Here is a 15,260-nt window from a genome sequence, read left to right as displayed (position 1 = left end):
CCCTCTCTTCCCATATTTTCTGTCATAGCTAATGGTGCTTGTCTCCAAAGTTAGCTGATCCATGGCAGGTTTCATCTGTGAGACAGATGCTGCAGAAAATTTTTCTACCTCCAGTAATTTGTGTCACTATTGATTGGGAGATGGGTAACAGAGGTGTTCAAAATAAAACACTGAAGGTTGGTCTTATACATTAGAATGATCTTTCCTGAAAAACATAAATCTCCTTAGCTTGACATCTTTCTGGAGTGACAGAAAAAGGGGGCTACTTTGTTGGCAGGCCATGGGGCATTTTGCTTCTTTGAATGACCTTTGTCCTGGTTGTCAGGGAAGAGGAAAGTTTGGGAACCAGTCACATTTTGACCTATTCCTGGGAGTTTGTCAGGTTCGGATTAAGCACATTCAAATGACGGAAATGATGTGGTTTCAGGAGAGTTCCTGCCCCCATGGTCTCATCGCTGGGTTCCCCCATGCAGCCATTCCAAATGGCTTCCTACAGCACAGACTTACACAGGCGGCACTATGCATTGGTACCTTTGCACAAAATTCATGTCTCTGCTGGAAACTCTCATCCATCCATCCATCCATCCATCCATCCATCCATCCATCCATCCATCTATCCATGCATCCATCAAATATAAATGAAGAATGACCCAGAAATCCCAGTCCTAGGTAGACACCTGAAAGAACTGAAAGCAGGGACTTAAACAGATACTTATATCCCCGTATTCATAGCAGCATTATTCACAATAGCCAAAAATGGAAGCAACCCAAGTGCACATTGACAGATGGGTGAATGAATAAACAAAATGTAGGTTATATATGTAAATAGAACATAATTCAGCCTTAAAAATGAGTGAAAATCTGATATATGTACAACATGGATAGACCTTGAAAATATTATGCTAAGTGAAATATGCCATACACAAAAAGACAAATATTAATATTACATGAGTCTATTTATATGAAATATCTAGAATAGGCAAAAAAATCATAGTGACAGAAAATAGATTAGAGGTTATGAAGGGCTGGGGGAGGGGAGAGTGAGGAGTTATTGCTTAATGAGTACAGAGTTTCTGTGTGGGATGATGAAAGGTTTTAGAAATACATAGTTGTGATGGTTGCACAACATTGGGAATGTAATTAATGCCACTGAATAGTACGCTTAAAATTTTTTAAATGGCAAATTTTATGTTATATATATTTCACCACAATAAAATATATGGAGGGATGACATTTATGATTTTTTTTTAGCATATTTATAGACCTATGTGAGTGAAGTTTCTAGCTCAGGAGATGTGCCTGGTTTAACTGTATATCCTCAAAGTCCAGAGCAGAGGAAGGACAAGGAATGTTTGGAGCTGTGTCTTGTAAAGCTGAGAGACAAGAGAGAGCGGCAGCTTATTACACAGAGAGTTTATTTTATTTTATTTTATTTTTCTGGAACTCAGGTACAGAGTTGGTTAGTCCCTTTTTGCTCTAAAAATGTGGGATTTTATCACCCTCTGGTATGGAAGGAGCAGAGAACAAGGATGGCTATGGGCTGGGTGAAGTGTTTTCTGGTGATAAGCTCTGGAAAAGCCTGGATGCAGGGCATGCTTTGTTGAGGGCACATATGGGAGCTGGGCTTGGAAAAGCAAGTGTAGGCGAATTGGGGAGGCTTTGATTCTCAGCTCAGAGAATGTGCTTTGAACCTGAGAGGTTGAAGTTCCCTGAGCAGAGCTGTGCCATAGGAGAGGGTAAATTGAGGGAGATGGCCTCTCAGGGACCAGATGTGCCCTTCCCGGGTAGGCTGGACTCTTCCAGGCGGCTTCCAGGAGGCACACGTGGCCTCATGGCTTGAGAGCGTGGCCAGGTGCTGCCCATACACAGGTTGCAATTAGTTGATCAGAACTGGCTTTTCCCTGAGGGAAGGATGGTTCTTCTTTTTCTTTATTTTTTCCTAAAAGAGATTAAAAAATACAAAATGAAAAAGTACTCCTTATTTCCTTCAAAGCACTGTGGCATCTTCAGATCTGGGTACTTGAAAGCTAAAGCCGATCGTAATTTCCGATGGACATAATGTGCGCCTGAAATTCTTTTCCACATCAAATTAAATCTGTCTTGCACTGATTTCCTGGAAGTGTTTTTCATTAGAATAATAGTCCTCAGCTGAGAGATCAGAGAATTCGATACCACAGAGGGGGAAAGAGGAACAGAAACAGGGCATCGGCAAGTGCGTCCTCCAGGGAGCTGCCCAGTGACTGCTTCTGAGGACTTTGTTAGAGAGAAATATCCCTCCTCTAGGACTGTCCCCAGGAAATGGCTCTGGTGGACCACCATTTACTTCAGTGATAAAATCTTTTTTTTTTTTTTTTTGAAACTGTAAAGAAGAAATTGTGTTCATCTTGCCAAATACTCAACTAACCAAGTTCATTGTGCACCAACTGCCCATCCTTCTGTGGTACCAGGAATATAATGGACAGTAAGGCAAAGTCCTTGGAAGAGTCAAGTTCACAGGGGGAGACTCCAGGGACCAAGATGAAGCTCCAGCAGTGTTTGATGATTTTTTTCCTGGTCTTAAATATTCCTTCTGTGTAATGCAAACATGCATACTTTGCCTTACCTACAGAGGGTTCTTGAATGATTGAGGAAATCCTTCTGAAATTCTTTTCTCCTCCTCCCCTCTGAATCATGACTTGTTTACTGCAGGCTGTTAACAGCCTTGAGAGTGTCTTTAATCCTTAGCCAGGGTCTTTAAATATAGTACATCAATAACAGGTAATTATTCACTTTGAACTCTTTGCTCTTTTTCCCCCATACCCTGCGGGGTGAGGCTTGGAACTTTTAAGCACTGTAACAGATTCTTCCTATCAAAGTGTCAAAACTCATACGGCATATGTCAAGGAATTCGTTTGCTTACTTTAACGTCTCCCCTCCTCCTTTCTTTTACTTCTAACTCTTGCCACAAGCTTTGGGGATTACTGCATTGAGGGCTAGTTTTCATTCTTGCCGGTTTTCTCTAAGGCAGCACCACTTTGGACCCTAAAGCATTTGCCCCTGTGCATCCAACCTTACTTCCTTAAGATTTGCATGCAGTTGAATTTGTTGCTCCTGGTCTGTCATGCTATTCCTGTTTTGAATGTGTCCAGGAAAATCCTGTCAAATTCAAAATTTCCTTTTGCCCAAACCAATCTTTGATCTGAGAGGCCTGGACACAAATGGCTTTGAGCTGCTTGTTCTGTACGCATTGGTGCCCTAGAGCTCCTTTCACAAGCATCTCAAGGCAACACAGTTTATTTGTTCTGTCAGCCAGGATTTGTATTGAATGGCCTGGTCTTTGGCTCTTCTGAGGTCCTGGACTAGCCCTGTTCTGAAGACAGCTTTGTCACCAGGGAGCTATCTGCACATTCTTGAGCACTGTCAGCTGGCCAAAGATTTATCAACCTCCACAGAATTCACATGTACAGCTTCCCCATGGTTTTCTCCCTAACAAGTTGGAATAGCCAGACAATTGCTCTAACTTTATTGCTAAATCATTGCATTAAGTGGTACGAGTTTGGTTCTCTGTTCAAATGAAATCCTCAGTGCCTATCCAAGGCTCCCTTGTATGTATGAAGGCACTTTCCCGACATCAGCTAAAGTGGTCCAGTAATTAATACAAATGCTGTGCACTCAGAAAGAGAAGGCTTAGGTGTGCAGAACACATGGTCAAGGATTTCTGTCAGTATTTCCTACTTCAGGCTCTCCTAAGGGAATGGAATCAGTAGTGAACTAAGAACTCATTTTAGGTTTAAGGAGTTAGCCATATTTAACTAAAGGGAAACATTGAAGGTGTTATTTGACATTGAAAAAGATACCCACATTTCTATACCCAAACAATCAAATTAGATAATTGAATTCTGTGATGTTTCTCAGATGATTTCCTTACTTGCTGATGATAGAAATTCGCTTTGAATGTAGACATAACAAGATCTAACAGGATGTGCTGGAGTCTCACTGGGGAATAATGACTAATGAAGTGGAAACTTTCACTCTTAAATCTGATTTCATCCTTGACCTTGCTAGTGACCTTTAGCCTATTGCCTACTCTTTCAATATCTGTTTCCCCATGATTATGATGGTTATACAATATCAAAGGGGCCTTTACCAGTCATAAAGAACTTATATGATAATTAATATGTTTACATTGAAGAACACTGAAGAATTCAGGCTCTGTCTATACAGGATGTCAAAATGTCCTTTATTTTAATAATTGTGGTTAAAAAAAAAATCAGTGTTTGGATATGAAGATCAATGAACTAGAGGGTATTTTTCCTTTACGCAACAGTTTTTTGGCAACATATGTTAGAGCTTGTGTACTCTATGTGCATAATTAACAATGGTATGAAACGCAAGGATAACATTGTGCTAGTAACCTTCAGGGAGGATCTGTCTGTTTGCCCATGAATGAGCTCAGCAGGGAGGGTGAGCTGAGCCTGTAAGGAAATAAGTCAGATTTAAAGCTCTGCGTTTTTGAAACTTCAGTGAGCAGAGGGACATCTGGTAGAGAAGATATCTACAGTTTCCTGTTCTCTGCTTTGTTATTCTTTCCCCCATTCTGATTACAGGGTAGGCTTCCAAGGGCTGCCCTGGCCAGCCAGGGGCTAGAAGATGGAGAGTTACAGGAGGGGGTAGTTGATCACTTTAATTACAGGCCTGGGGGTCTTTGGGGTATTTCTTTTCTTGGGATAATCTTTTGCAGCTTTGTTCAAATTTTAGGGAACCATGGATTCTTGTCACACTGGCTTCCCACAACTGGCTAGCGCTTTCTTGCTGAACAACTCTCAGAAATGTGGATTCCATCAGCATGAATTCTTAAACAAGTATGAAGAGTAGCCATAAATATTGATTGATTGTTAGTTTAGTGTCAAAATGAATTCTTTATCATATACTTGAATAATCTGACTACAGGGTAGTAAATCAAATAGATAGTTTAATAGGTTTTTAATTATTAGAGTTAATTTGTTAATATAAAAATAATGTTAACATAAGCAGAAAACAGCAGAATTTTTTCAATAAAAACTGAATGAAAGGGATTATTAATAGCTTTAGAAATAAAGATTTTAATGAATCTAACTAGAAACAAGTAAGCATACATATTAAAAAGAATCTCCTGCTCTCCATAGTGAATACACATAAAAGGCAAAAAGAACTGGCGCCAGCTTCATTTATATGATGGATTTCTAGCAAATCACAGTCATATCACAAATTATAACCATTGGACTTACTAACATCCTACACACTTCTAGGGCTCAGATCACAGGAACAATGTGCTGGGTGGGTCAGGGTATTGTTTCCAATTCTAGGTGCCACGTTTCTAGGGGGATGTTATGAACTCAAGAGCAACAAGAAAAGAGACAAGATGGTAGTGTTGGGATTTTGGAAACCATCTCCAATAAGGACAGATGAATGTAATTTATTCTGGAGAAGACTGCAGGGATAAGAGATATTTACCTTTAAACAGTTAAAAGACTCTTTGGTAGAGTAGACTTTTTTCATGGGAGAATGGTTAACATTTCAGAGAGAGAAAATTCCTTTCAATATAAGAAATATCTGTCTAAGAATATAGTTTTCCAACCCTGGAATGGACTACTTCCTAAGTGGCAAGTTCCTGTGTACTAGGTACTTATGTATGTAGGGATGTTGGAGAAGAATTATTTATATGTTAAGAAGGAGTTTGTATAAAATGACATTAAAGCCCTTTACTTTGAATCCATGTATGGGTTGCTTGTCTACTGCCTTTCCTTTTCCATTTGCTAGAAGGCCCCCATCAAACCCACTCCTATTATTCATGATATTATTATGAAGGTTAGATGAATGTTAAAGGCTAAATTAAAAAAAAATAAAATCATGATTCACACAATTTCAAAATGAACATGTGTCAAAGATTTTACATAACTCATTAATTAATGAGGGATTCACTAGATGTTACAACTGGTTCAGGAACCACACATCTAGAGTCAGATAAGGAGTGATGACATATACTTACAAATGGATGCAAAGCTAGAAAAACTGGTCAGTATTCACAATAATCAATTGTATACCACTGGATAAAGTTTCCATTTCTATGGAATAAGTTGCATTACTCTCAGTTTTCTACAAGCTAATCTTTATCTCTACAGAGTTGTGAAACAATCTAGTCAAAGAGAAATCACCAGAGAAGTGTCTGGCATTCCACTGAAAAGATGTCCAGTAATCTCTTCTGCCCATTTAAAAATTTTCAACAATTTTTTCCTGCTTGAATTAACATAGGAAAAGTTCTCCCTAGAGTGCTGAGCAAATGGTAAGTGCTCAATAAATATTATTTATTATCACTGCTGTTATTTTTGCTCAAGTCCAGGTCAGATGAACCACCTGGTGGTTGACCAAGGTCTTGACCACTTTTTTTTCTTCCCCTTTGGAAATATACACACATCAGGCTACCTACTGGCTTTCATCTTTCACAGATCAATGCTTCTTAATGTTCAGAAATCTTTTTTCTAAAGTGAATACAAAAATCCTTCTTTTCCTTGATCCCCTCCAATTCTTTCTCAGTTACCTATTGTAGGAAAATTTCTCTCCGACTCAAATTTGTAGTTAAGTGAAATAAAAATTCTAGTGATGTTCCTCTGTTAAGGAAAGAACAGACTGTAAGTTTTAACTAAAGTTACAAATGATGAGGTTTAGATTTAGTCATGTCTGAAAACAAAAGCAAATATCTGTTGTTTTGAGTTGTTGAATACTCAAACACTGACACAGAAATAATGTAAGTTAGAAAATTTACATGTATTATATATGTGTGTCTATAAATATAAATAAATACATATGTATGTTTTTAACTTGTCTTTATGTATCTATACCTATTCCTATATATTTTTCTATCATATATACCCATGTGATTATTTGACTTGCTTATGTAACATGTTTCCCCGAAAATAAGACCTAACCAGACCATCAGCTCTAATGCGTCTTTTGGAGCAAAAATTAATATAAGACCCGGTCTTATTTTAATATAAGATAGGGTCTTACATTAATTTTTGCTCCAAAAGACGCATTAGTGCTGATGGTCTGGCTAGGTCTTATTTTCGGGGAAACACAGTATACATAAAGGCAAATTAAATACTCACACACATATAACTTGCCATCCCCACCTGAGTCCTGTTGTCCATGGTTCTGAAACACTTTTGTATTTTGAGGCACTGTTGTTTCGCGTAACCATGATTCACAGGTGACTTGTACCTAGCCTTTCTCAGAAATTCAGACTGGATTAGAGGAGGCAGTAGCAGAGAGGAAAGAAGAAACAATTGCAAGAGGAGAGTGAGAGCATGAGAGAGCTGCTGGTGTTAAGCAGAGACAATGCTATGGAAAGATTGCTACCAGATTTGGACAATGTTTCCCATAATATCAATTTATCCAGAAAGAAACTACTGTTGATCATGATGGAAATATCCCACTACTAAAAGAAGTAAAATGTTTATCTATGGAATGAAACAAAGCCCTGCAAGTATTGATGTGTGTGTGTGTGTGTGTGTGTGTGTGTGTGTGTGTGTATGTGTGTGTGTGTGTATCTGGGTGGTGGGCCTACCCAGCTCAGTGGCCCAAGGCAGTACTGACAATTGTCTTCCCATTTGCCATGTGAATGAAAGACTCAGCTTTTCACTGTTGAAGAACAATAGAATCTACACTTACATATTAGGATTTCTCTATGTTATGCACTTTTGACAGTTTTATCCCATTCCTGGCAATTATGCCTGCTTTTTCCCTGAGACTTGGAGGAAGGCACAGCTCTGCTTCATTCAGGCCCCAGCTGTCTCAAGGTTTACGGCTCATCTCATTGTTCATGTAGGCAGAGCCAGACCTGGTGACCTCTTAGGTACCTTGGGATGGTCCTAGAACTATCTGTAGGACTAATATGTAATCATATCTTATAATGTTTAAAATGCAAGATATTTAAACTCTTAAAATAACTTTTGGTTTAGGACTTACGTACTTTTTGAGAATATTTTAATACTGCTTTATATGTTGAAAATGCTCACAAAACATTTTCAATCAAATCCTTGCACCTAATATTTCCTGGGTCCCTGTCTAAACATAAACACTGTTGTGACACATGTGTCAAGTAAAGATCTATTTACGAAAGAGTCTGTGTTAGTATACTTTCAGTAAGTATGAGTGTGTTTGGCTAGGGGTTTATTTTATTTCACCCCCTCACTCCAATCAATTGCATATGAAAAATCACAGGATTAATTTCTGGGTGTGGATTAGGGCCAACTCAAAGGCCACTCCACCTATAAATCAGGGAATTGGAGGGCTTTATTAGATTTACCCCAACCTCTCCCAGTGGGATGATGTGTTCATGCAGATGGAGCAGACGCTGAATGCCAAAAATACTTCCAGAAGTGCTTTGGGACTTTGCCATCTCCTGAAGAATTCTAGACATCTATGTATTCTTTAGTGAAGTGTGTTTATTTATTGTTCCATGGCAGTAAAATCTCTCAGTACCTTTAATGGCCTCAGCTCCCTCTGTCCGTTGGGATTTTTGTGTCACTCCGGCTGCGGTCTGCAAAGCTGAGCCTGTAGTATCTGGGTCACATAACTGTTGCTGGTGCCAACACACGTTTTCTTTCACATTGCTATTAACTCTGCAGTAAAGAAGGGAGATTGGCTGGTGAAAGTGTCCTGGGTCCTTCAAGTTTTACTCAGGTTTCATAGTCCCTGTAATCTGAGCTCTCTGAACTGAGTGGTTTAGCAGTTATGGTCAGATGACTGCTTTATCCTGACCTGTCAGCTGGACAGTCACGTTTGGGGTGTGTGTGTTTACACAGTGCTACAGTTGATACGGGGGAGCTCAGAAATGTTCTGAAGGAGGCCTCTACAGGGATATACAATGCAGCCAGAACCTCGGCCTGTTACACTGTGAGCTGCACTTGATACCCAGGCTCACTGGTCACCACTGGCCCCCCAGCCTGAGACCTAAGGTTCAATGTACCTGTCGCAGGAAACTGACAGTTATGCTGATGCAATCCGCTGCCTCCATCTTGTCTGAAACAGCCACAACTATCTTAAGGGATGTTGGAAGATGGGTGTCCATGAGACATAAGTGAGTTAGGGACCTCCCCTAGCAAGGCTTATGGCTCTGGAAGAGGCAGTTGTTTTGAAGTTTATGGTGGCAGCTATCTTTTACCCCGCGGGCCATGGGCTGGGGAGAAATCAGAGCGGTACTTGTAAGGCCTCACATTCCTTTTACTTAAGTAGTGTGTGTATGCACATTTTTGGTGTAGTTATTTATAAGCACATTTATGTCTCAGTCACCATGCTTATTAAAGACAAATATTTTGCCTCTTAGCAAAGTTGAAAATAGTTTTCACAGATTTCCTGGCAGGCAACAACCCCTTTCATTTGCAGATTTCAACCTAATAAAGTATTGATCTAGGGAACAGAACTTGTTTCAATGTCACATTCCCAAAATGAATAAAACCAGGTTGACCAGGGTACAGGGCTGCTTTCCTCCACCTTAGGCGAGTTTGAATGTTCCTGATGCGTCGCTGAGTGACGGTGAAACAGAAGCGGCAGGAGCATAAAGAAGAGGGAACTCTCCAGGAAGTGAGGAAGCTTTAGTGAACAGGGAAACAGCTTTCCTGCGGGTTGCCTGATCACTTGTCTTAATCAGGTGTATGACAAGACTCATCTTCTAGCTCCAATGCCCTGTAACGATTCGAGTTTCATAACAAAACCTCAGAGTCAAAACTCTCCTGGTATTGTGGAGGTCTTACACTGAGGGTAGAAATTGGCTGGATCTGAAGGCAGCACGTAATGAGTAAAGCAGGGGTTTCCCAGGGAAGCAAGGACAGGACAGGCATCAGACAGGGAAGCCCTGTCAGTAAATGCGTTAAGGAAGACAGTTCCTTAGCCCGCTGGGACTTAATAAAAAGGGAGAAACAAGAGGAGGATACTTGTAGGAGCAAGATGATAACCATTCCCTTCTCTTGCCCAAGTGTCAACCACTGTGCTAGCACATTTTCTGTTTTCTCACGGAAGTCTTGCCATGAACTATGCAGTAGCCACTTCTTTCTTTCTCTTTATGAATATGGCCTGGCAGGCGTAGAGTGCCTTAGCGACCTGCTGCCCAGTGCTGGTGTCACAGCTCCCCTCTCTGCCCACTCTTCCAGCCCTGTCCTGCTCCAACAGGGCTCACATTCTCCACATTGTGAGGATGTGTCTTTAGCTCCTTCTTGGCTCACCCCAGATTGGAACTAGAACTCTCTCTTCCCAGGCATCGCTGACACAGGATGCTGTGTGTCATTGGTTTTTATCACTGATTTGCAGGTAACATAACAGGCAGTGATACTGCAGCCTTGCACAGCAGTAACCTAATTAGACAGTAGACTTCCCAGCTCTTTTTTTTTAATTAAAGTATAGTTGACATAGAGCATTATGTTAATTTCAGGTATACAACATAGTGATTTGACATTTACTTACCTTATGATGTGATCACCACAATAACTCTAGAAAACTATTTGTTACCAGACAAAGCCATTACAATATTATTGATTATATTCCCTGTGCTGTACACTACATTTCAGTAACTTATTTTGTAACTGGAAATTTGTATCTCTTTTTCTCCTTCACCTTTTCACTCATCTTCCACTCCCCTGCCCTCCGTCAAATCCAGTTCTTAAAACCTCCCGCTGCTGCTGCTTTTGCCATGGAAGGGCCCGTTCAGCTTCGCTCAGATCTCTCTCATTCTACCTTTTGCTACCTTCTTATCAACTCCCCCACTGCAATCTTCTCTCCCTTTGTTGTGGAGAGGCACCCAGCTCTCCCTAGTTCCTGTCCCAGAACCACAGCCTAGACCCACATAACTCAAGACCCCTCATTCCCTCTGCTCCACCAGGAGCCTGGGTTCTGCTGGCCTCCCACTTCCCCAAGTTGGCTTCCTGGAGAAACACTTTTTATTGTGCTTTAAAGACAGTTTCCATGCCAAGTCCCCAAGGTGGGGACTCATCAGGCTGCTGAGAGGAAGCCAGGACACGAATGGCCCCAGATCCTCAGTTTCCAGCCTGGAGATCAGCCAACTCGGTCCCGGGCAATCAGATTCTCCTTCCATTATCTGCTCCACATCAACCCTAAACAGGAAAAGATCCTAAAGAAATTCACAGTGAAGTTCACACTTCAGTGATTTGAGGTTGCTAACTTGGTGTTCATTTGGGAAACAAATGCCAGGAAGTGGTGTAAGGAGACCAATATAATCTTTTGTCATGACAGCAGGTACAATTATAATTGTTAGTTTTTCTACACCATACCTGTTGTAGTGCAATTAAATTAATGCTTCATTACTAGATAATGTACTTTTGCAACAGAAACAGGCAGGGCTACCCCCAAAAGCCCCAGGCCTTTTGCCATCACTTACTGGTTAACTTGTTCTTTCCTCAGTCTGGGTCTGATTTGCTGCCCTAGGACCCTGTGTTAACGACAGAGAAACGGGCTCATCATGAACCCAAACTGAAAAGGTAGGTCTGGGAAGTGCCTCAGAGTGTGGAATTTCTGAACATCCTTTTGGGATGAAAGGCCGATCCCAGCCATCTATTGCTCACACAGATTCTGAGAAAGAATCAGTCTTGCGCTTCTTAGCATTTCCTTCGTCCACCTGTTGACTGAGGTTATTGTACTCTGCTCGCCATTTTTGGACCATTCAGAGATCCAGCTTCTCTTCGCAGAAAGCCTTAAGAGTTTTGCCCCGGGGGTCTTCCGCGATTCCTTTCTTGTACTCGACAGAACAGCTCTTTCTTTTTGCACTCATCTTGTCTGGGGGTCAAAATATTATTCCCTTTAAATCTACCATTAAATCAAGTGTGAATTGAAGACTTACGAGACAGGAGTGGCAACAAAAATGATGACAGTTAAGAATGATGGTCCACACAAAAGCGATGAAAAATTGCAGGAACCAAAATTCAGAAAACGTTTCTTTATTTCACACGAGTGCATTAAGTAAGTCCGTTACAACACACGATGTATTGAATTATGAAGATTCATATTAGACATAATCATGTCCATTCGTTATCAAGTGCTCACGTTTGTGCGTTATGTCTGTACTCTGATTGGTCATTCGGCAATAAGTCTCGAGTTCATCTGTTTACATAGGTGTTTACCTCTCATCCAAAGGCGCCCACTTGGGTATTTACAAATATTTAATTATAATTTATTATCATTTATTTTAAGTATTAATGTCAATAATAATATTTATATTTAATTATATATTAACATTATTATTTTATAATTTAATAATCCACTGTGTGTTGCAATGATGTAGTAAATGCGTCCGTCTGACTGACGATCTTAACTGGGGCTTATTTTTGGGGTAGGGCTTATATTACGGACATCCTGAAAAATCATGCGAGGGCTTATTTTCCAGTTAGGTCTTATTTTCAGGGAAATATGGTACATGATTTGCCCAAGATCACATAGGTGATTCTGGTTGAGCCTAGGCTCTAACTTTGAGACCTCTGACTGTCAGTACCAAGGTCTTTCCTGAGGCCATGGTTTTTGCATGTATCACTTCTGTGTCTGTTTTTGTGGGGTTGGAGGGAGGAGGGGGCAGACCCTTAAAGTGGGGTAGGAGGAAACTAGACATGGAGGCAGCAGAGAAAAAAATGGAGGGGAGGAGGACTGTTTGCCTCTGTGTGCCGTGTGAGCTAATCTCTTCCTGGAGTCACAGCCCCAGGATGAGAAATTCTGCTCTGTGGAGTGGCTGCTGGGCCAGCAGATGCCAGAGTCCTCTGTCTTTCAGTGTTGGTCAAACTGAAAGCCAGTCATAGAGCAATATCACATTCTCACATCAGCTTTCTACTAACCAGGGTGTTGGACCACGTGGATATCTATGGAACAGGCCTTCTTACTATACATATACCTCCCAGAGGGGAAATAGCATGTAACAAATGTCAAGCCAGTATTTTCGCTTGGAATCCCCAATTTCCCAGGCCAGCTGGATCCCACTCTTTGGGTGCTCATTTTTCTCAGGCTGAGGTCTGGGCCTCCTTGGAAGACAAATACTCAGGCTCTTGTGTGCATCACCTGCTATAGTCCTGGGCCACACACACATTCCCTGAGCCATTACCTTGGACTTGGATTATTTGTCAGATAGATTTCTCTTGGAGGTAAAAAGGGAAATGAAGATTCTTCACCTGAGTGATGTCATCTTTCATCTCACTTTCTCTCCAACCCTGTAGGTTTGCTTTGATTCTGAGAGTCATTTCTGATCACCAGTGCAAGATTCTTTGCTTGCACAGTGTATCTCCCAAGAATCTCCTTTTAGAGTCACTTTGAATTCTTACCCATGTCTTCCATCGATTGCTACACTGAGAGAGGCAGGGTGGCCAAGTGCAGACTTGTACATTCTGGTATCAGAGAGACCTGGGTTCTACTCCAGTTCTGCCATTTAGGGGCTGTGTGAACACAAACAACTTACCTATCTCCATAGGCCTCAGTTTCCTCATCTGTTAAGTGGGGATATATAGGAATTTAAGGTTATTGGAAGATCTGATGAGATCTAATAATTGCTACTACAATATCGGCATAGGGTAAATAGTCAATAAATGGTAGCTGCTGTGGTTAGTGTGGTGTTAGCTTTATCATGAGCTTGTTACTGTAGGTTTAAACTAGATACTATTGTAGCCATGGAAATGAATCTTTTCTCCTTAAGTTTTGCAAGAACATGTAAAGATGTTTTATGACTGGCCCCTCTCACCTTCTAACCTACTTAGAAATTATGAAAACATTAACCTGAGTTGCCTTCATCACCAAAGAGCCAGCTCAAGCTCCATCTTCTGGGAAATGTTCTTGGTACTTCCAGCAGATAGGATTACACTTCCTCTTGAATGCTACAGCACTTACTTTCCATCGCATCATGGGGAGCTGATGGTTTATGTCTATAGCTTATTGCAAAAATATATCATAAATTCATAGCAGGCAGGTGGGGACCACAGACATACAGTTTTATATTCCCCAATAGATTTCCCTGTCATGTGGCAGCAGTATTGGACTGGTTCAGAAGAGGGGTTTTGTAGTAAAACAGAGCTGGAGTCAACTCCTATCTCTGTCAATTATTGTGTCTTAAGAAAGTAGGGATAATTGTTCCTACTTCTCATGGATGTCATGAGGATTAAACTATAGCTTACAGTACTGGGCACATAGTAAGTACCCAATAAATAGTAAATAGTGATTAGTTAATTAATTGCATTAACAAATTAATAGGGACACCTGAGATTTTGGACATCTCCCTTCAGAGTTTGTGGCCAGATCACATTTATCAAATGCCTAAGTGAGCATGTGTTAAGTTAAGTGCTGTTCAAGAAGAATTCCATAGACTTGGTCTTGCTTTGCAGCCCTCACAGTCATTAAGCTGATACAAATGAATTAATAAGGCACAGTCATGAAAAACAGACTAGCCAAGAGGAGCCTCTCATGTTTAGTACACTGCAGACCCAGTGAATTGTAAAAATCAATCAATTAATGCTACGTATTGTGTTTTGATGACCGTACAAATTCCCTTTCAATCATAAGGCAAGGACAGATGTTTGAAAACTGTGCAACGCTTTAAACACGATGCCATCTTCTTACAAATTCTTTCTCTTTTAATCATAAGGCAAGGACAGATGTTTGAAAACTGTGCAATGCTTTAAACACGATGCCATCTTCTTACAGTTTTTCTGAGGACTTGCTTCCATCTTGAGAGCATCACAGGCATTTTCTTTTGTTTTTGTTTTTGTTTTTCCAACATGACAGCCACCTAAAAGAGAAATCATGATAGCAATAAATAGCTTTAATTGTCAAATGCATCTTAGACCATATTTATGCTCAGAACATTCTAGTGGTTGGCATGGAAACCTCCCAGGGGAATGGTTGTGGACGAGGGGTTAGAGTTACAGCCCAGAGTCAAGAGGGGATTTCTTTAGTCAATTGCTCTGACCTTTTCCAAGAGAGATTCCTCTGGTAGCCTTGGGCACAGTGGTCTCAATGTAGTGAAGCACTTCCCTGCAAGGGACAAGCTGCCCAGGGAGGCATGGCAATGCTGAAATATTCCCAGACTTGGAACAGATTGCTGAGGAGAGGTGTCTGCTTCCATGCAACACTAAAGGTGGCTACACCATTCTGCTTCTGAATTGGCCATTTTAACTTTGACTAATCCCACTCTTTCCTCCACAGCCTGCCTATGTATCTCCCTACCCCTACCAAAGAGATTAGTGTCACAAAATTGACTAAACCAA

Source organism: Rhinolophus sinicus, chromosome 4, assembly GCF_057876585.1.
Source record: "Rhinolophus sinicus isolate RSI-liver-muscle chromosome 4, RSI-T2T, whole genome shotgun sequence".
NCBI lineage: Eukaryota > Metazoa > Chordata > Mammalia > Chiroptera > Rhinolophidae > Rhinolophus > Rhinolophus sinicus.
Note: the sequence above shows the minus strand (reverse complement) of the source record.